Source organism: Canis lupus, chromosome 14, assembly GCF_048164855.1.
Source record: "Canis lupus baileyi chromosome 14, mCanLup2.hap1, whole genome shotgun sequence".
Classification (NCBI taxonomy): domain Eukaryota; kingdom Metazoa; phylum Chordata; class Mammalia; order Carnivora; family Canidae; genus Canis; species Canis lupus.
In genome coordinates, this window is record NC_132851.1 from 28,150,651 (window position 1) to 28,174,002 (window position 23,352).

Consider the following 23,352-nt stretch of genomic DNA (forward strand, 5'->3'; position numbering starts at 1 on the left):
ATCAGCTTAGCTTCACAGAATAATGGAGAACATCACAGTGGCCAGCCAAAGACATTTTCCTTACTATTAACCTCCAATGAGCATCTTGGGTCTTGTGTATCATTGATTAATGTTTGTTAATAGTTAGCATTTATATAATTTCCCCTATAACCTCAGATTTTTCCTTAGCACTAGACATTTTATGAGTGAGAAGTTATTACTCGATTCATTCCTATTTTTGCTACTTTCTGGCCAGTTCAAAGGCTTTGCTAGAATTCAAGAGATGAACTGTTATTTTTATTTTTTATATTTTTAGAGAGAGAAAGAGAGAGAGTGTGTGCACATAAGCAGGGGAGGGGTTGGGCAGAGGAAGAGGGAGAGAGAGAATCTTAATCAGGCTCCACGCCCAGTGAGGAGCTTGACACTGGGCTTGATCTCATGACCTTGAGATCATGACCTGAACCAAAATCAAGAGTCTGATGCTACACCAGCTGAACCACCCCGGGGCCCCTGAAGTGTTATTTTAATTCTGATAATAGTAAGTTTTAGAATTATATCTCTATTTTTAATTGCCTAAAAATTGCTTTCATCCTGGGGCTGGGGGAGTTTTGTTTTGTTTGTTCATTGGAAAGCTATCTCATAATTTAGTGAGGTGAGACACTTTGAATGGATTGTTTCTTTTGATGCAAAGTTGCACTGTGGGGGAAAAAAACAACTTTCAAGAAACTCATTTCTAAAGTGTTTAGATTTTAGGGGAATTGGGTTTATAATTCATTCTTTCCATTTCTAAGAGATTTCTAGAAAATTATCTTTCTCAATAGTGAATCCATTTTCTCCCTTAGAGGTGCATTTTAATTTGAAGCTTCCAGAGGCAGTTGACTTCGGTGACAGGTTTTGTATGGCTTTGGGGCCAACACACCTGTGTGAAAGTTCCTGTTCTGTCATCTGATATATTTGAATAACACACTGAAACCATCTGAATATGAATTTTCCAATTTACAAAATGAGGATGAGGATAACAAACTCAGAAGTTTGCTGTGAGGCTTAAATTAGATAAGCATAACTTTGCAATGTAACTAGAAGGGAGCTTTTCATGGTAGTAGAGTTGAGAGGTGAGAGCAATCAGGGATTTTGGAAGTCTGTTGATGTGATTTTTGTCTCTTCTTTCTTGATGGAATCCCTACATCAGAGGCTACTTTCAAGGTAAAATGAGGTGATCCATTCCTTTACTTTCAGCTGATGTTCCCGTGTGTCACACGGCTTGATTAGAGCTCTTTCTTCCCTCCTTGAGCCTTTCTACTTGAAGGTGCAAAAGGAATGGGGATGGGATTTTTGCCCTCAGTGCTGGTGGCATTATCTTAGTGTGTTATGATATATTGTTATTTCAGTCCTAGAACAGATCTGATAATGAATTCCAGCAGGGGTTGAAACGTTATTAGGATTAGATATTTGTATCCTTAATAGATTAATAGGTGTAAATAATATGGCAATAGTGGATACTATGGTGCACTGCTCAGATTCCCTTTCAGGACAGAGGAGACACTTATGCCCCTAACTGCCAGATGTGGTGACTTCCGATGATTCACAAATAAGTCCTTTTCTAGGAATGTTCCTGTGCTGGGGGAAGCTGCTTTACTCCATGTTAAGCTCACATTCAGTGGTGATTTGGGGTGTGGCTACAAAGGCCTGGCCTCCTTTCCTCAAAGAGGAAACAACTGCATAAGGTGAATCTGTTAACACATAGTATTTATATTACTTTTGTTAACATTCTTGTGCTTTGCACATGAGAATACATTGATACTTTGATAACCCGTTAAATCTTTTAAAACATTGTTAATTGAGCACTGACCAGTCTGAGGATTCTAGAGGCTGGGCTGAAAGATGCATAAATTACCCAAATAAGAGGATGTATGGTGCCCAGTGGAGGATGGAAACCCTGGCCACTCTGTCAAGTATTTAATTTCAATTCATAAATTCAGGTTTTGTTTTGTTTTTTTAAAGATCTTATGTATTTACTTGAGAGAAGAGAGAGCATGACTGTGGGGGGTGGGGAGCAATGGGAGAGGGAGAAGCAGACTTCCCACTGAGGGCTAGATCCCTGGACCCCAAGATCGTGACCTGAGCTGAAGGTAGACACTTAACTGACTGAGCCACCCAAGCACCCAATTCAGATATGTAAATTCTCTAGGTCTGGAGTGGGTGGCTTGGTCTGTAAAGTGATCAACTCTTGATTTTGGCTCAGGTAATGATCTCAAGGTCCTGAGATCTAGCCCCGCATGGGGCTCCCCACTCAGTAGAGAGTTGGCTTCAGATTTCTCTCCCTCTGGCCCTCTGGCTTTCTCTTGCTCTCTCTTTCTAAAATAAATGTAAAAATCTTTAAAAAGAAAATTCTCTAGGTCAAGTCTAATCCCCTTGCCTTCCATTTTTCCAGCTCCTTCAGGTCATGATCCTGGAGTCCTGAAAGCAAGCCCCATGTGAGGTTCCCTGCTCAGCGGTGAGTCTGCATCTATCCCTGTGCTTCTCCCCCACACATTGTACAACATTTTCCCTCTCAGACAGAAACAAATAAAATCTTTAAAATAAAGCAAAACCGCCCTCATGAGTCACTCCTTTTTTTTTTTTTTTTTTTACTTTTTAAACTTTTTTTGTTGGAGTTCAATTTGCCAACATATTGCATAACACCCAGTGCTCATCCTGCCAAGTGCCCCCCTCAGTGCCCATCACCCAGTCACCCCAACCCCCCCCCACCTCCCCTTCTACTACCCCTTTTTTTTTTCCCTTCCACTACCCCTTGTTCATTACCCAGAGTTAGGTGTCTCTCATGTTTTGTCACCCTCACTGATATTTTCACTCATTTTCTTCTCCTTCCCTTTATTCCCTTTCACTAATTTTTGATATACTCCAAATGAATAAGACCATATAATGTTTGTCCTTTTCTGATTGACTTATTTCACTCAGCATAACACCCTCCAGGTCCATCCACATCGAAGCAAATGGTGGGTATTCATCATTTCTAATGGCTGAGTAATATTCCGTTGTATACAGAGACCACATCTTCTTTATCCATTCATCTTTCGATGGACACCGAGGCTCCTTCCACAGTTTGGCTACTGTGGACATTGCTGCTAGAAACATCGGGGTGCAGGTGTCCCGGCGTTTCACTGCATCTGTATCCTTGGGGTAAATCCCCAGCAGTGCAATTGCTGGGTCGTAGGGCAGGTCTATTTATAACTCTTTGAGGAACCTCCACACAGTTTTCCAGAGTGGCTGCACCAGTTCACATTCCCACCAACAGTGCAAGAGGGTTCCCGTTTCTCCACATCCTCTCCAACATTTGTTGCTTCCTTTCTTTTGTTTGGTTTTTACTGACATTCAAAAAACGAAAAACTTCTAGCTCATAACTTTGTTGCATTTCTAAGTCCTTTCTTTTTTTTTTTTATTGGTGTTCAATTTGCCAACATATAGTATAACACCCAGGGCTCATCCCATCAAGTGCCCCCCCTCAGTGCCCGTCACCCAGTCACCCCCACCCCCCACCCACCTCCCTTTCTGCCTCCCCTTGTTCGTTTCCAAGAGTTAGGAGTATGAGTCACTCCTTACAGGGAGTCTTCCATGATTCTCAGACTATATTCATTTCTCTTCCTCCAAGGGATTGATGAGATGCAAGCCTAATGCTTTTAGTACATTTATCTCATTTTACTATAATTTTAATCTTACTAAAGTGGGTTCGTATAGTTAGAAATCTTTATCCCCCAAATCTAGCAATTATACTTAAGTATAATAAATGTTGAATCAATATTAGTTGAATTGAACTGAAATATGAAAAGGTCAATTTTTATTATCATTCCAATCTTGAACTGGCTGAAATGAAAAAAGGATCATCTCTGACTTTACCAGATAACAACCAGATTTTTTTTTAATTTCTGGAAGACTGTGTTGCCATTCCAAGAGCATAATTCAGGTAGATGAGACATACTTAAGGCTAATTTAGAGAAAAGAAGACTAATCTCTCTAGGAAATTTACAAGGAAATAATCTGCTCACTTGAGTGGCCATCACCCTCCCAATTCTACAGCAAAGCATGGATACAGGAAATCCTTCTGAAAATTGTTTTAATGAAACTACAAGCAAATACAAGCTGAAAACTCTCTTTTGACTTCCATATTACATAAAGAAAATCACTACTTGTTCTATTAGAATGTTTACTTACTCAATTTTTTAAAGTATTTACATTTCTTCTGTCCTAAACATTCTCAGGTCTTTTGGCACATTATCTATCCATTTCAATTATGCTGAATTCTTTCAATCTGGCCTTGGTTATACAACTCAGGTCTTTCATCACCAGTCCCTCTCCGTGAGAGTGGGTAATTTTAAATAATCTTATTATAGAAAAGAATAGATTGAGTGGTTTGAATTACAATTTCCCAACAGATTTCTAGTTCAAATAAAACTGTCTTTGATTTTAATGTGGTTCTTTTTGTGCAATGGCAGGAAATAAAAAGGGACACATTTTTTGAGCTAAATATGGTAGGTACAAACCCACAACATTTTGGAGAGACACTAGGGCAAACCTATTTATTCTTCAGATCAAAAGACTAAAGTTAAAGCAGTGAACTAATTAGTCCAAGGTCGCATACCTAGTGAACAGCAGAAATATGACTTGATCTTAAGATGTTATTATTTTACTTTAAAGAAGCAACTCTAATTGACCAAGCTCTTAAGACAGTTTTTCCTAAGCTCAGAAAATCTTGATTCAAATTCTGACTTTGCTGGGATTGGGTATTATGGGAACTTTGGCTAACTCAGTTTCTCATCTACTAAATGTGGTTTTCAAACCCATTTCAAAAAGCAGAGTAAATTCTCAATAAATATTTCCTGGTTCTGCTACTGGGCCTTATAAGAGTAGCTTTGCCAAAATAAAATTTTGAAATTTCTTTTAAAACATCTTACGTTCAAAGACAACAAGAGAGATGTATAATGTTCAAGTCACCAGATAAACTTTCTACGATGCAAACCAGTGAACCTCAAAACTCATTGGCTCTTGGTTGCAATATGATCCAAATTTTCCTCATGAGGAATCAAATCTTGAGGTTCTCCCAAGTGCAACATCGATATTTAGCTACATACGTACTGTCAAGCTGTGAAATCATTTGCTCATCAGCCAGAGCAACTCCGAACAATGGGAATTGTTATTTGCAAGATGTTCTTAAAACTCAGAGTCAAGCTGTTCTTTGTATCTGTCTAGAAGGTTCATAGAAATGCTACTTTCTTAAAGTAAGTCCAAAAATCTGTTGATGATTTTTATTGATTTAGTGCATGAGCTTGTGGCTTGAGGCAGTTCGTCAAACACTGACCCCATCCTTGGATGCTTTTCACAATCCCATTGCTCTTGAGCCAACAACAATTGCCTGATTGGTTGCTGGCTACAGCAATGGGGGAAGTCTACTCACTTACTATATCAGGCAGAAAGAACCTGCTTCTGTTTTCTAGTATTCTATTTGAGAATTCTAGGCCAATTGTGCTCTTCTGCTGGAGAAGCAGTCCATTATTTGATGTTATGACACTCTAAATAGAACATAACCTGGAGTCCTCTGGGAGAGTTAGGGAAGGGGGTTTGTTTTGAGAAACAGAGAGGGAGAACACAGTCCCTTCTTGTTCAATTAAATTTCAAAGGTCTATAGTTTACTAAGACTTAGTCATTAACATTTTTTTGAGATATAAGGTATATACATCAATGTGAACAAATCTGAAGAACACACCTTGATGGTTTTATGTATGTCTCCACCTGTGTAATCACTTTTCAGCTGAAGCAAAAGACTTCCAGGATCCAAGGTCTCTCCTCCTACCTAGTCAAACACTTTCCCCCTCCCCCCACCTCATGCATATACCTAGGTAACCACCTTTTGGCTCCTACTGACATCAATTATATCGCCTATTCTTGAAGCATCTATAAGTGGAGTCATACAGGATGCATTTGGTGCACCTGGCTTATTTTGCTCAGCATTATGATTGAGAAAGTACCCACCTTATTATTGTACATTACAGTAGTTTATTTATATGGATGTGTAGTATCAATATAGTATACAGGTACACTATAATTTATTTATCCTTGCACCTATTTACTTGGATTGTTTCCATTTAAGGGCGATTACACAAGAAAGCTGCTGCAAACATTTTTTTTTTCCATGTCTTTGGTTGACCTCTGCATTCCTGTGTCTCAGGGAAATGCCTAGGGACAGAATTGCTGAGTCACAGAGTAAGTTCATACTAAATGTTAAGAGATGCTGATAAACAAGTGTTGGAAGATGGTTGGACGGATACATACTTCCACCATAATCTGTAATTATGGTGGAATATACGTGTAATTATAACCAATGTATACTTCCACCATAAATATGTGAGGGTTACAGCCGTTCTACATCTCCCACCACACCTGGAATTATCAGCCTTTTAAATTAACCCATTAACTCTCCTTTCAGTTCTATTTATGTGGCAAGAGGAAGTCCAGCAATGTGTTTAACAGTGTAGCCTCTTGCAGGCAGTTGATTGAATTTAAATCCTGTGTTATTTGCCACCTCTGTGACTTCGGCTAAATTATTCAACCTCATTGTAGCTCAGTTTTCTTAACTGCAAAATGAGGCTAATGGGTATACTTCCTATACAGGGTGGTTATGAGGACTAAGCGAGTGTTGTGTAGTTCTTAGAGCAGCATATAGCAAGTACCCTAAGTGTTAGGTCTTTTGGTGTGTGTTTGTTTTCAAGTAATATATTCACCTTTCAAAATTCAAAACATAATGCATATTTGTTAACTTTTAAAAACAATCAAAATAGATTTATGAGGTACTGTGCTGCATGTTGTACATGGAGAAGGGACAGGTGGGGACAGAAAGCTGAAGAGGCAGCAGGAACAGCATGAGGAGCCTTGTTAGGCTAGGGAGTTCAGTCTTCCCCGAGAAGGTCATTGGGACACATTAATGCAAGCCAAGGAGTGTCATTATCATACTTGGGTGATGAGATAGAAATGGGAGGGGAGAGAGTATTAGCTGCCTCTTGCAGGTATTGCCATAGGTACTAGGCACTATGCTAAACATTTTACAAATGTTTTCCCAATGAACCCCGAACCTGATAGAACTTCACCATCCTCATTTTACGTTATGAGTAGATTGAGGCTCAGGAAGATAGGTAACTTCCCCAAGGTCACAGAGTGAATAAGTGGTTGTGCTCGGGTGTCAGCCCAGTGTGCCTGACCCCTGGATTGAGGTCCTGACCAGGTCCAAGCATCAAGCTATGCATGCTACAAATAAGATCTCCAGTTCTCTTTGCAACACTGTAGGGGAAGTACCATCCTCACTTCACAGTTGAGACCACTAAGACTCTGACTGTAAAATACCATCCCCAGGGTCACGTGCTGGGGTGGCACGTGCTGATGTTCAAAACTGTGTCTGCCATGCCTTTCTCTCTGAGATCTCACTCTCTGGTGTGGGAGCTCATAGCAAACCAACCTGAGAGATAGTGTTGCTGCCTTAGTCTAAATCAGAGGCTGGCCACTTCTTCTGTAAAGGGCCAGATAATGAATATTTGAGGTTTCTCAGGCCACATGGCCTTTGTACAGCAACTCAAGTCAACTGGTGTAGCTAGAAATATGTACAGAAATGGGCATACATGGCTATGTTCCAGTAAATCTCTATTTATAAAAATAGGCATGGCCTAGATTTGGCCTGTGGGTGGTACTTATTGACTCCTGGTATGAAACAGCTAAAGAACAAATTCACCCTTCTCTGACCAGTTATAACTGGTAAAAAAAAATTTCAATTTATATGTCATCAATTAACTAACATAACTTATGTAACCATCCCATTGTACTTGGAATATTTAGGGTTTTAATCTTTTGTTTTGTTTTGATTTTTCCTACATAGAGATTGCTGCTCCAAATCCTTTGCTTTCACAGTTTTGTTTGTTTGTTTGTTTGTTTTCCTTTAGAAGTTTGTCTTTGGGATGAATTCCCAGTAGTGGGATTACTGGTCAAAAGATATGGATGTTTTTAAAGGTATCTATAAAATTATATTTTCACTTAAGGCATATTAAATGAATCTCCTCGTTCCTTCTATTCTTTCCACACCACCTCACATATTGTTATTTATTATTATTTAGCCTCAAAAATTTTCCCCCAATGTTTTGAATACAGAACCAATAGAATACTAACTTCCATAAGCAAAATCTCAGCAGATGAATGAGTGGAAAATATATGCAAGAGAAGAAAATGTTTGAGGGCAAGTGGTAGAAATTTGGCACAAATGCTTCCAACTTCTCCACTTGCCCTTTCTCTGTCTTAAACACAGAACATTTTGTTTCCCAGGATTTATCTGATTCTCCTTAAAAGTGTTGAAATCAATTCATGTCTGCACCAAGGCTGCCAGTGTCTAAATGATTGTGGAATCTGCCTTTGGATGAACAAATTTAAACCCAAAGGGAACTACTTCAGTTTCTTTGATTTTTGTGACTTTTGAGGGTAGGAAGTGGGATGGAAGAAAAGTGTTTTCCAAGAAATAAATATTTCATAACAGGTTTCAAGTAATGACAAAAAAAAGTTATATACTATCAAAGAAAAATATATCAAAATGATGGATGACGAGCTTGTGCCTTCCATCAGAGAACTATCTTCCAAATGGGGGCCTCTTCTCTCCACTTCAGCAAGTTTCTCCCCCTATGACACTATTATACTAACTTCTTAGCTGTTCTCTTTGCCTCCAGGTGTTCCTAATCTAATGATTCCCCCAAATCTACCCAGACTTGTCTGCTAAAAATCCCACCTGATGAGGGTGTTCCTCTGCTTGATAACTCTTCCAGCTCCACAGTGTCTATAAGATACCAGGGCCCCTACAATCCAGTCCCCACCCATATTTTCTGGCACATCTCCCACCCTCTTCAGTCCCCTTGACAACTTCACAGAAACGCTCACCCACTCTTTAATATGTGCTGCTCTTTCACTGACAAGCATATATACACAGTGTATCACTTCCAAAGTACTTTGCCAAGGAGTTGCATAAAGTCCTGGATGACTTGTGTCTTTTTATTTTTGTTGTTTTTTAAATAGGTATTTATTTATTTGAGACAGAGAGCATGAGCAAGGGGAGGGGCAGAGGAAGAGAGAGAGAGAGAGAGAAGTAGACTTCCCACTGAACATGGAGACAGACTCCAGCCTTGATCCCATGAAGCTAAGATCATGGCTTGAGCCAAAACCAAGAGTTAGATGCTTAACCAGTTGAGCCACCCAGGCCCCTCCCTGAGTGACTTGTTAAAAACACAAGCTCCTAGACAAACTCCAGATCACTGGGATCAGAATCCCAAGGTTAGGAATTACAATTTTTTTTTTTTTTTTTTTGTAACAAGTTCTCCAGTTGCTCATTTGGTTTGGGAACCACTGCATATACTGACCCCTGTTTTTGCAATACCACTTTCTCACTCCTAGTAAATTATACCTCATTCTTTAAGATCTACTTAGACTTTTGCCTCCTTTGGGAAGACTCTCCTACTACCCCAAACACAGAATCGATACTTCCTTACCCTTTCCTCTTAGAGCACTCTCCCAAAATTTATTGTCCCAATTATTGAGCATTGCCTTTTCTCCCTCTATGAGAAAATGCCCTCTGTGTCAATAACAAGTGTTCAAGAAGGATAACAGAAGGTGGGATGAATTCTGCTGGGGAGTTACCACATAACCATCTCTGGTCTAGGCATTATGGAGAAATACCACAAGCTTAAGGGTGAGGCAGACCTTACCCTTACAGAACTTGCAAGTTCCTTAGAAAAGCAATTCTCCATTCTCCTTCTGGGGTGCCTTGCTGGTCCTATGGCCACTTAGCCATGTCAGGTAACTCTTTGTGAAGCCTACATTTCTCAAGAACAAGCATCTTCTTCATCTTTATATGCTGATTCTTCTGACTTTGGTGTAGTTTAAAATCTCTGGAATCTGAGATGTTGACCTCAGTATAATACAGTGGTTAAGACCATGAACTTCTGGGCCACCCGGGTGGCTCAGCGGTTTAGCGCCACCTTCAGTCCAGGGCCTGATCCTGGAGACCTGGGATCGAGTCCCACATCGGGCTCCCTGCATGGAGCCTGCTTCTCCCTCTGCCTATGTCTCTGCCTCATTCTCTCTCTCTCTCTCTCTCTCTCTCCCTCCCCCTCATGAATAAATGAATAAAATCTTTAGAAAAAAAAAAAAAGACCATGAACTTCAAAGTTAGGGCTTGGGTTTGAATTCCAGCCATGGGACATGTGATCTTGAGCTAATTACTTAACTTACTATGCCTCAGTTTTCTCTTTAGCAAATGGGAATAATAATACTTACCAAGTTCTTCTTGGAATTAAATAAATAGGTATTTGCATACCTCTTATCATATAGTAAGTAATGAGTAAATTTGGCTCTTATTAATATTATGGGTAGTATTCTCTTCCTAAGGGGCTCCCCAAGTCATCTTTGAGGTGCTCATCTGACTCCTGAATCCTGATATGTTGCCTGGTATTCCAATGTCCATACACAGCTGCTCTATCCACCCACAGGCATCTGTCCTATTCCAAAATATAGGACCCTAGCAAGATCCCAACACCATCTCTTCCCCACCTCTTCTGCCCTAGGCAGCCTCTTGAGTACCATTTAGTCTTGCTGAGGTAGGATAACAGTGCTTTGTATACAGCATTGTGAAAACATAAGATATTGCTGTTATTTCTCTCCTTGACTGGGTTTTAAATTCTTTGTTGGCAGAGATCATGCTGTCACAAACCCATAGCTTATTCCTCTTGATTGAGGAACCTCACAAACAATGGACAATAAAGTGGGTTGAGAAAAAGAGTGAATGAAATCTGCTCTGAACAGCGTATTTTCTGGTATGGTGTGGATCGCACTGGGAAAACAAGAACTAACTTGGGATGAAGACTTAAATGTTGCCTCTTGGTTTACTGAGGAATCCCTATCCTATTTCTCTCCAGTGACCTGAAGCTGCCTCTAAATTAACTTTCTCAGAACACACATAATTCACTCTCTGTCCAATTTAAGGTTTGCAACTTTCTCGTACTGTGGTTTGAGAAGTGTTTTAAAATTTATGGGAGGCAAGTTATTTAACCTTGCCATGAAAAAAATTATTCCATCTAAAACAAATGGAAGTAAAATACAAACTTTTTTTTAAAACCAAGGTCAAAAATGCAATATTCATAATCAGCACTAGCCAGAACCTTAGCTGCAAGATTAAAAAAGAATAAGTGACCCATGGTGCTTCTAAGGAATGCCCTACCTCTCTGAACATGCATAAGAGTTGAGAGCATTTCTCATCTGGGAGTTGATTCATTTCTCATTGTTAGTGTTGTGTTCGCACCTGTCTTAACTGTGTTTTGGTCAGTTCAGGCTTCAGATGCAAATTGTAGAGTGGGAGCTTAAACACCAGAAGTGATTTCTCATGTTCTGGAAATGTGCAGTCTGAGATCAAGGTGCCAGCATGGTTAGGCTCTGGTGAGGACTCCCTCCCAGGTTGCAGATGGCCATCTTGTATCCTCACCTAGTAGGAAGAGGAAATAAAACTCTGTAGGATCCCTTTTATAAGGAGACTAATCCCATTTCTGAAGACTTCACACTCATGACCTAATCACCTCCCAAAGGTCCCGCATCTTAATACTGTCAGTCTGGAGATGAGAGTTTCCACATATGAATTTTGAGGACATAAACATACAGCCCACTGCAAGTCTACTCGCGTTTTGTAAACTCAGTAAGGTAAGAAAACTTGTCTCGTTTACATTATCTTCTAGGGATTGATTAGCACAGTATCTTTCACCTTAGGTATTATCAATAAATATTTGTTTCACGGAATACCATGGAAAAGGCAAACTAGCTTTGGTTTTATATCTTTAACATGGATACAATGATTATTATTCATATACTTTGGGGAGAATATGAATGAGTAATTGTATGTGGAAGGGATTTCTTCCGTCACTCCTTCCCTCCCTTCCTTTCTTACTTTCCTCTGTTCCTTCCTCCCTTCCTTCTTTCCTTCCTCCCTACCCCTCTTCCTCCCTCTTCCCTTCCTTCCATCTTTCTCTCTCCTTTACTTTCTGCTTTCACTTCTTTCTTCTCTTCCTTTTATTCCTCTTCCCTCTGAAAAACATTGGCCAAAGACCCAGTGGAAGGAATAGAAGCCCCATGGCACCTGGTAAAGAAAGGAGGTAAGTCAGGTTTGGAGAAAGGTGAACTGCAGCTTTGGTTTGCTGTAATGCAGCTGGCCCATGAGGCCAGCAGCAAAGATAGCATTGAGGGTTGATTCAACATAAGCATAAAATGAGTCAGATAGAGGCCCTTGAGGGACACCTGGGTGGTTTAGTAGGTTAAGCATCTGACTCTTGATTTCAACTCAGGTCATGATCTCAGGGTTGTGAGATTGAGTTCCTTGTTCAGTGTGGAGTCTGCTTGAGATATTCTCTCTCCCTCTGCTTCTGCCCCTCCCCACCATGTGCACACTCTCTCTCTTTCTAAAATAAATAAATAAATAAATTGGAAGGCAGGAAGGAGGGAAAGTGGGAAGAAAGAAAGAAAGAAAGAAAGAAAGAAAGAAAGAAAGAAGAAGAGAAGAAAGAAAGAAAGAAAGAAAGAAAGAAAGAAAGAAAGAAAGAAAGAAAGAAAGAAAGAAAGAAAAAGAAGCCCTTGAGAAAAAAATAAAGACGTGGAAACTAATAGATTCTTCCTATTTAATTTTTCCATGTCAGACATCATCTCTTCCTCTGCTTCTACCTGGTAGCCCCAGCTTTCCAATGCTCTCCATGTTGTCTGAAGGACAAGAGACCACAACAGAGACCAAGAGGTCCTGCAGGTCAAGCCAGGCAGGTCCCCGTCTTGTTCCTTGGGAAACACATGCACACCCCTCCCCCCATGCCATCACCTTTTTCTCCCCCTGCTAAAGAATTTCAAAGTACTTTTTTTTAATGACTAAAAATTTCAAATTTCTTTCATTCTAATCTTTGATTTACTATTTGTAGCCTTCCTTTCAGGATAGATAGATAGATAGATAGATAGATAGATACACACATATATGTATATATGTATATGTATGTATAAAATGCACTATGTTCCTTAATATATGTACTTTCCTCAAATTACTAAATTATACATTTTTTAATTAGAGGTCTTCATCACTGTAGAGTTGAGGAAATTAAGTCCTAGCGAGGTAGAAGACCTTGCCCAGCTACAACCAGCTCTATATGGCAGAACTGGAATATCACCCCAGGTCTTTTGGGTGAACTTAGAGCCCATGCTCTCTCTAACACATCATGCCCTAAGCAAGACTCTAGTGGTTCCAGCTGTCTAGGTGTTTCTATGTATAAACGGAAGGTGTCAATGATCTAGAAATAGGCCATCCATCAGTGGGTGCCATCTGTAGGCTATGTCCCAGCAAGCAATTCTTCGTTCCAGCTGAGAAAATCCAATTCTGCAAACTCATTAACTCTTCCCTTCCAGTTCTCCCTACACCCCTAGAACTGCTTCCATAGAGCTCCATCTAGTGCTCTAGGGCAGGGCGAGTCAGCAGGGGTGGGGATTGAAAACAGAGGTCAGACTTCTCTTGGGAGATTCTTCTTCAGAAAGCCTTCTAGGTTATACTCAATGCCAAACAGCAGTGTTGAAGAACAGGGGCAGTTTGGGATGAGGATGGGTGTGACTCTGCTTCTCATGATGAACCAAATTTTCTCCCCGAACCTAAAAGGAATAATCTTTTTAGATTCACCAATTCCACTTCTTGTTACCCAAATGGGCTGAATCGTTCTCACCATTTATTTATTAGTAACTTTGTTTTCCTTTCTTTGCCTCTGCTCTTGCTGCCTTCTCATCTTGTAATATCCTTCATATCTTTAAATCTGACTAATATTCATCCTTTAGATTCCCTGAATCTGAAGATTATACTAAAGAACAAAGTCAGTTGATAGATTCTCCAATCTTAGGCAGTAAATCCTTTCTAACATGCCTTCCTGCCTTAGCTTTCTGACTCCTTTGTCAACACTCCAACAAGGCAATTCTACAACTTCCATAGATAACCATTTTCCCAAGCTTCAAACAGCCATCCTATTAGAATATTAACAACTGAGTTCAAGTATCCTTGGGAGAAAGAAAAACCAGAGTGATGAGAAAATGTCCCTCATCCAGCCTTATATTCCCCATGTCTTGTTCCAATAAATAGCCTCAAAATCCATTCCCAAACATGTTGCCTTGGTTACTGCTGATACATGTTCCTGGATCCTGAAGATCCATTGTTGAAGAATCCCTTTTCTCCAGAATCAGAAATAGCAATTCCTCCAGGTAGTCATGCTAAGACTTCACTTTAATTATTGGTCTACTAGAAGCAGAGAGAGGAATGGAGGCAGATCTTAAGGATGGCAAGCACCACTTTCAGAGTCATGTGCCTGAGGGATGACCTTTGCATCATGTGTGGGCAAGGGAGGCTGCTATCCTCCAGCACTGGGAAGAAAGACATTTATGTGATCCTGAAGGTTTAGGAGAATCTGGGGATCCAAAGTTCTCAAGCATATCCATCCAGGTATCCTCATCCCAGGTCTCAGTGGCCCATTCTTTCCATATCAGGACACAGAATTTAGTGTAAAATACTTGCTGTAGCTTTGAAATCAGCCTTCTTTTTAATTCTGCTACTCTCACAATCAGATACTGATTTTCTGTATAATCTGTCCTTGGGTTGTACGTGAAAGTCTGCTTAAGTATTGCCATACATACCTGTTGGATTTTGCTCTGAGTTAGTATCTACAAGAAGTTAAATAGTTGCCCTCCAAAAAAACATGTCCACCTGAAACCACTAATGTAAGCTTATTTGGAATAGGGTCTTGGTTGATATGATTAATGTAAGGATCTTGAAATGAGATCATGCTGGATTTCGAGTGAACCCTAAGCCTAGTGCAGGTATCCTTATAGGATGAGGGAAGGCAGACAAAGACACAGGGCAGAAGGACATGTGAAGACAGAGGCAGAGATTAGAGCTATGCTCCCAGAAGCAAAGGAACAACAGGAGCCATAGCAGCTGGAGGTGACAAGAAAGGACTCTCCCTTCTAGAGTTTCTGAAGGTAATGTGGCCTGCCAACACCTTTGACTTTAGACTTCTGGCCTCCAAAACTCAGAATAAATTTCTCCTGTTTCTAACCATAAGCTTTATGTTTATGGTGTTTTGTATAACAGTCTTCAGAAACTAATATAGTAGCAATCTGATCTTAATCTGACATTATTTTCTCTTTATGCTTTCATGGTAATAAATATTGAGCAATGAAATCCAATTTCTTTATCATTACTGTTGTCTGCATATATCTCAACTATTAGAGATACTGCATAAGACAATCCATCCTCTTCCACCTTTAGCCTACCTGAATTAACCACAAGTGATAATATTAGTTATCAGGATGCTATAGCATTATGGGATTATCATCACCTCTCTTACTTTAAGCACTCAGGTCTCTGATGCCATCTGGCCAGCAAGTGGAACATTATGGGATCCCATCCTGATCATCTGATTCCTAGGACCACTTCTGATAGCAACTGTCTTCATTTAGACTCTCCATATGCAGACCTTAGAGTTATCGTCAAATATTAGTTTATTTAGGACATGACTGCCAGAAATTCTAGTAGGGGAGAAGTAAGAGAAAAGAAGAGGAAGAGGAAGAAGGGGAAGAAGAAGTGGAAGAAGAAGGAGGAGGAGGAGAAGTGGGAGGTGGAAGAAGGAGAAGGAAAAAATCCAACAAAGTATATAGCAAGGAAGTTCCCACTGTGAACATAATCCTGCTAGGTAATTTAGAGAGTTTCACAATACTCTAAGTGAGAGACACTTAGAGTATCTAACATTCTAAGTTAGAGCCACAGGGTGGCTCAGTGGTCGAGCATCTGTCTTTGGCTCAGGTTGTGATCCTGGGGTCCTGGGATCAAGTCTCGCATTGAGCTTCCCACAGGGAGCTTGCTTCTCCCTCTGCCTATGTCTCTGCCTCTCTGTGTCTCTCATGAATAAATAAATAAAATCTTAAAAAAGATACTCTAAGTTAAAAACAATGGATGGATGGAGAGAGTGAGAGAGAGAGAAAGAGAGAGAGAGAGAGATCATCTAGTGATGAACGTAAAGTATACAGGCATGCAATGCTATAATTTAGAGGAAATCTTCACCCAATTGTGGGCTCAGGAGGAAAGGAAGGTATGTATGAATGATCCTAAGTGAGAGTTAAGACAGAGACAGGAACAGACCTGTGAGACTTCTGGCCATATAATTTCAGAAAGTTGAATTAGAAAGCATCTTTAGAAGTGTATATCCTGATTGCTCTGAATGAAGGGAATTGCTTTGCACAACATGACCTCCCTTCTTTGATGTCAACCCACAACCAGTGACTGGTTCACTGAGGGGTACAAAGTCCTGGCCCTCAGACCACAGTTCAGGACTTTGCTGGAGGGCTATCCACACTTCACATCACCCTGTGGGGTCAACTGAAGCCTCCTCTGTGACTTCATCACACTTCAATGTCTTCCTCTGCCCAATCATGCTTACTTATTCTCTCATACCTGTTATTCCCGAACACTTCAGGGAAACCAACCACCAGCAAAACCACCTTGGTATTTTTTCCCTGTGGAACACTGACTTAACTGTGTTCCAGGAACAGTCTGAGAATGCTGATGCTACAATAGGATGCTGGAGGGACATGGGGGTGGCTCAGTCGGTTAAGTGTCTGTCTTCAGCTCAGCTCATGATCTCAGGGTCCTGGGATTGAGTCTGGTGTCAAGCTCCCTGCTCAGTGGGGAGCCTGCTTCTCCCTCTATCTCTGTCTGCCACTCCCCCTGCTCGTGCCTGATCTATCTCTGTCAAATAAACCAATAAAATATTTTTAAAAAGTAGGATACTAGAGCTGTGATTTACTCTTTGGCTGGCTGATGAGGAGGATTCCATCCTTGATAAGGGAAGTACAGAAAGCCTCTGGCATGGTGTAGAAGTGCTACTGTTGAGGGGCACCTGGGTGGTTCAGTTGATTAATCATCCAACTCTTGGTTTCAGTTCAGGTCATGATCTTGAGAATCCTTGTTGGGTTGCATACTCGGTGTGGAGTCTGCTTGAGATTCTCTCTCTCCCTCTCCCTCTGCCCCTCCCCCTGTTCATGTTCTCTTTCTCAAATAAAATGGATTCATAAAATCGTTTAAGAATAAAAAAAAATACTGTTGTTAAAACCTCTCACTGGTATGAAACAGGGATGAAATGCCAGAGGCAAGTAATGCACAGATATTTCAGAGGCACTACTTCAGTGGCTTAAGATATTTGGGAGATAGTAATTCTAAGAACAACGGAATCAGACAGGTATATGATTGTATATGGGGTTGGTGTTTTGGTCTGCTTTCCAATTGTTTGCCGCTAGTATGTAAAAATATGAGTTCGGTTTTGTTTTGTAGAAACCTTCTCTTGAATGGACTTGTTAAATTCACTGTTTCTCATAGCTGTTTTGGAGCTATGGAGTTTTCAATAAAAACCTTATCCAAAAAATAAATAAATAAATAAAAAATAAAAAATAAAAAAATTTAAAAAACCTTATCCTATCTGTCTTTTTCCTTTTCCATCTTTCTACAGTTTCTTTTTCTTGCCTTTTTAAAATGGCTAGAACCTCTAGTTTAGTGTTTAAATTCTAGCAATAAGAGTAGCTATTTTGGTTCTTCCCAATCTTTGGAAGAAATATTTAATATTTCATAATACTTCATTATGATGGCATATGTAAACTTTTCAGCATGGCCTTTTTAGATGGAGGAAGTTCCCATCTATTCTTAATCTACACAGAGCCTATATCACGAATGGGTTGTGAGATTTTGTCAAATTTTATTTAGACATCTATTGAAATTATCATTTTTTTCTGCTGTTATGATCATGAATTGTATTGATGGATTTTAAAATGTTCTATCGAGCTTGCATTCATAGGAGAAACCTTACTGATCATGATGTATTGTCCTTTATATAGATTTATGAAATCAATTTGTTAATATTTCTTATGTTTTTATATTCATGTTCATGAGGAATTTTATTAGTCTATAATTTTTTTAAGTAGTATTTATGTCAGATTTTAGGATTACAGTTCTGCAGACTTCACAATACAGGTTAGGGAATGTTCCCTCCTCCTCTATTTTTCTGAAAGGGTTTGAGTAAGATTCCTATTGTTTCTTCTTAAAGTGTTTAAGACAATTGATGAATGAAGCCATCTGGGCCCAGAGTTCAAGCATGTGTGTGTGTGTGTGTGTGTGTGTGTGTGTGTGTCTGTTTCTTTAACAAAGTTACAAAGTTACTCAGGTTTTCCGTCTCGTTTTTTGTCAGTTTTTATAAATTGAATTTTCCAAGGTCTTTATCATTTATCTTTGTTGTCAAATTTATTGGCATAAAATTGCTAATAATAATATCTCATTTTTTAATGTGCATGAAACAAATAGTGATAATAGTTCTTTCATTCCCATAATTTCTCTCTCTCTTTTTTTCCTCAATCAGTTTAACTAAGTTTTTTTTTTATCAATTTTGGTAATATTTTCAAAGCATGAAGTCTTGGCTTTTTCTCTATTACTTAGTTCTTTTCTATTTCATTGTTTTCTGCTCTTATCTTTATTATTTACTCCTTTTTACCTATTGACTTTATTAGGCTCTTTTTTCCCCAATTTCTTAGGGTGAAATCTTAGCTCATTGCTTTAGACTATTCACTTTTTAATTAATTTTTTAAGATTTATTTATTTATTTATTCATAAGAGACACAGAAAGCCAGAGACATAGGCAGAGGGAGAAGCAGGTTTCCTGCAGGGAGCCTGATGTGGGACTTGATCCCAGGACCCTGGAATCACGACCTGAGCCAAAGGCAGATGCTCAACCACTGAGCCACCCAGGTGTCCCTAGACTATTTACTTTTTTTTTTTTTTAAGATTTTATTTATTTATTTATTCTTGATAGACATAGAGAGAGAGAGAGGGGCAGAGACACAGGCAGAGGGAGAAGCAGGCTCCATGCCAGGAGCCCAATGCAGGACTTGATCCCCGGACCCCAGAATCACACTCCAAGTTTAGCAGGCGCTAAACTGCTGAGCCACCCAGGGATCCCCCTATTTACTTTTTTAAGGTAAGCATTTAAATCTATAATTTTCTCACCATTCATTGCTTTATTTTCATCACATTTACTTTATTGTATCATACTTGCCTTATGATTGTGCTAAAAACATTTTCTAATTTCCCCTGTACTTTCGTCTTTGATGGACTATTTAGAATTATTTTGTTTAATATCCAAATATCTGGGATTTCCTATATATCTCATTTTTGTTGATTTCAAATATATTATGCTTATTCAAAGCACATGCCTATATTCCTTTTATGTATCTTGAGACTTATTTTTATGACCACACATATGTTTATTCTTTTTTTTTTTTTTTCATATGTTTATTCTTGAACGGACCATGTGCACTCATGCACAGCATCAAGTTCTTTAGGTTTTAATTAGGTCATGGTGGTTGATATTACTGTCTGAATCATCCACTTATTTACTCATTTTTTCCTAGTTGTTCTATCAATTGCTGAGAGTGGGGTATTAAAACCTTCTTTGATTGTAGAATTGTTTATTTCTCCCTGTAATTTCATCAATATTTACTTGAGGTATTTTGAGGCTCTGTTATTTGGGGTATAGATGTTTGTGACTGTGATGTCCTTCTGTGCAATTGATCCTTTTATCATTATTAAATGATTCTCTTTATCCCTGTTAAAACTTTGTCTTGATTTTATAGCCTTCTCAAGCTTACTTTGAAATAATTATAAATTGTTGTGAAACAATTACTCCAAAATCTATTAGCTTAAAACAACCAACATTTATCATCTCATGGTTCTGTGACTCAAGAATTAACCAAGCAGCTTAGCCAGGCGATTCTGCTTCAAGGTCTCATGAAGCTGTAGAAAAGCTGTTGGCCAAGATTGCAGGCAAGGCTGCACTTGCATTGAAACTCCACTTCTACATTCCCTCAAGTGGCTGTCGGTAGGTCTCATCTCTTCATGGCCTTTTGAACCGAAGGCCTCATTCTTTCACCATACAGGCTTTCTTCAGGTTTGTTGCAGTGTCCTCATGATACAGCAGGTAGCTGGCCGACTTCTCCCAGAGTAGCTGATGACACAAATAGATGGTATGTAGATAGAAATTGAAAGTTTGAGGGGGGGAAAAAAGCACAGATTTCTTTAATAAATCAATCTAAGAAGTGTCATCCTATCATGTCTGCCATATTATATTTATCAGAAGCAAGTCAGAAATCATAGCCCATTCACAAGGGGAGATTCCAAAGGGCACGTATACCAGGAGACACAGGTCTTTGGCAACCATCCTAGAGACTACCCACCCCATTGCTTTCATGGTATATCTTTTCTATGTCTACTTGCTTGAAACCTGTGTCTTTTTATTTAAAGTAATTATCCTGTAGACAGTATATGGTGAAGTCTTGCTTTCTTATCCATTTGAAAGTCTTGCATTTTCATTAGAGTGTTGAAATATTAAAAGTTGAGATACTTACTGATATTGTTGAATTAAGTTTACCGGTTTACTGTTTTCTGTTTGGCCATCTCCTTTTTCGTGGTTGCTATTGTTCCTCTTTCCTGCCTGCTTTTGAACGATTTGCATTTTTTTAAGAATTTAACTTAATTTGTCCATTGGATCTGGACCTCTTTGTGTTATTTTTTAATGATTTCTCTAGGGATTGGCAAATATATACTTAACGTTACACATTGGAACTAATGTTAATATGGTATCACTTGACATGAAATGTAGAAAGCTTGCCATCATATGGTCTATTCACCACTCCCTTTCTGTTCTATGTTATAGTTATCATTATTATTATATATGCATATATAGTAGATATACATGCAATTCCAACAAGATGATGTTATAAATTTGCTTGACATAGTCATAAGTAAATTAATGTAAAAGGGAAATAGTTTTCCATTTTTACCCAAATGTTTACTTCCTCCAATGCACTTAAGTCCTTTTTAAAGACCCCAATTTCCATCTGGTCTTATCTCTTAAGCTTGAAGAACTACTTTAGTACTTCTGGCAGGACAGGTTTAGTGGGGGCAAATTTGCTTGGTTTTCCTTTATCTGAAATTGTTTGTACTTTACTGCCTTCTGGTCTCCATGGTTTCTGATGAGTAATGTGTGCTCATCCAAATCACAGTTTTCCTATATGTAATGTTCATTTCTCTCTGGCTACTTTTAAGGTTTCCTCTTTATGTGTGATTTTCAACATTTTGACTGTCATGTGTGGTCATGATGTACCTCGGTGTGACTAGACCGTAAGGATCAAGTGGAAGGTCTAAGAAACTGATTGAAATCATAAACTAAAAGCACACATACGCTACTGGCGTGTGGGAACAAATATTAAGCTGGCTTCCACAATGACCTAGCTCAACACTCTTGTTGGGAAAAATCTATCACCTAATCCACTGGGTAAATGGGATGTATACACACAGGGTAAGAAATGTGATTTCTAATGTGTTTGTGGTTTATCATTTCTAAGTGAAGTTACTCTCAGTATGAAATATATAAAAGAGCAAAATAATGAAAGGAGACTTAGACTGTGGATTTTATCCAAGTTTTAATTAATGTGGGCAACATCATTCCCTCACTGGGCTGCCAATTTCTATGAATAAATCTGGGGGCTTCTAATAGAAAACTAAGTGCTCTTTTCTTTCTATATTTCTAAGAACTTTTAAATCTGCAAAGGACTCAACAGTGGAAAAAGACCAGTTACATTTTGCCAACATCTCTTATAAACCCACATTACTGCATTGTGCTCCTTAGCTGATGAAGGAAAGTGGAGATTTTCATCTTCAAACCAAATATAAAATTAAGCCATCTCTTCATTGAACTCCTTGACCATGTTACTCTTGAAATTAAAGGGTCTATCATACTCAGCCTCCCCACATGGATTTGTGGGTTTGTTGTGTGTTTTTTTCTTTCCCTTAGTGGAGTACAATCTGTCCCTATGTCTTGTTTTTTTTTTTTTTTTTAAATGATTAAAGATGTGCTTTTTGTGTAAACAAACTCTTGTAGCCTTAGTAACAGAAAACACAGAGACCCAAGCAGTGATGAGCTTGGACCAGGCAATCTTTTTAATCTGAATGAATCTATACTTTTGCTTCTCTGGTTAGGTTTAATTTCTGCAGGAACTTTTGGGTTTCATCTTAGGTAAAGACATAGATTGGTAGACCTACAGATTGTTATTACTAGTTTACATTTACTTAAAATCAGATGAATGGAAAGTTTAAAGTTCCCTCAGAGATCGATTCCCTTAATCTACTAAGATAACTAGAGCCCATAAAACTAAAAAGAATGCACCAAGAGACAGAGATGGAAAAAGACGTATTTATTGATGGCTTGCTAAGGGCCAGGCCCTTTGCATGTGCCACCTGACACTTCTAATCAGACCACTGTGTAGAATAGATATATTTACTTGCACTTTGGAGATAAAATTAAGGCTCAGAGGTATTAAATTACTTACTCAAGATCACATAGGATGGTTTATAAACTGATGTATATCACTTATAAGCTATGGAAGCAAAATTTAAATCCAAATCTCTGTGACTTCAAAATATCTGTTTTTCCTACTGGGCCATGCTGCTTCCTGCTACCCCACCCCCTGGTTTTCATACAAAAAGGCTACAACATGAGTTTTATGATTTCAAGACCAGTGCTTTTTTCTCCAAATCATCCTGCTCTTCCTTTTGACCTCTCCTTTCCAAAACAGAATTTTTCCAAAGTTTAAAGATAATGGGAAAAAAGACATTAATAATCAATCTTTAATAATAACACTTATTTATGATAGCTAATACTTACTTAGAGACTAGTAGGTACCAGGATAATACTAGATGAGAGATTATTGTATTTATTTCTCAAATGGACCTTTAAGTTTGGATCATGACTGTTGTTTTATACAGATGCAAAACTGAAAAAAGTTAAATAATTTGCCAAAGGACACACAGCTATTGAATGTCAGAGTCAGGATTTCAGATTTAAGGGTTTGGTGCATGCACGTGTGTGTGTGTGTGTGTGTGTGTGTGTGTGTGTGTGATAATTTTTTCAAAATGCACAGAACCAAGTTTACAGTTAGGTAAGATTTTGACAAATGTATACACCCATGAAAAACCACCACACCAATGAAGATAGAGAACACTTCTATTACCCCAGAACATTCCATCCTACCCAGTTGCTATCCAACTCATATCTCAGTCTCAAGACACAAGTACCATGATATGTTCCAGCAGATTCTTGTCTGTTCTAGAATTTCATATAAATGGAATCAGGCAATATGTACACTTTTAAG

The 23,352-nt window shown here is 38.9% G+C and overlaps 1 long non-coding RNA gene across 2 annotated transcripts in view; it reads right to left on the bottom strand.

Moving 5' to 3' along the window:
* LOC140603410 (uncharacterized) overlaps positions 1 to 12,178 on the bottom strand; it is a 65,145-nt gene extending 52,967 nt beyond the window's left edge. For both annotated transcript variants that reach the window (XR_012006392.1, XR_012006391.1), the window contains exons 1-2: positions 12,078 to 12,178; positions 11,351 to 11,530 (exon numbers count right to left, since the gene is read on the bottom strand). This is a non-coding gene — a long non-coding RNA (uncharacterized lncRNA). The remainder of the gene's footprint in view (positions 1 to 11,350; positions 11,531 to 12,077) is intronic.
* Between the last annotated feature and the right edge of the window lie 11,174 nt (positions 12,179 to 23,352).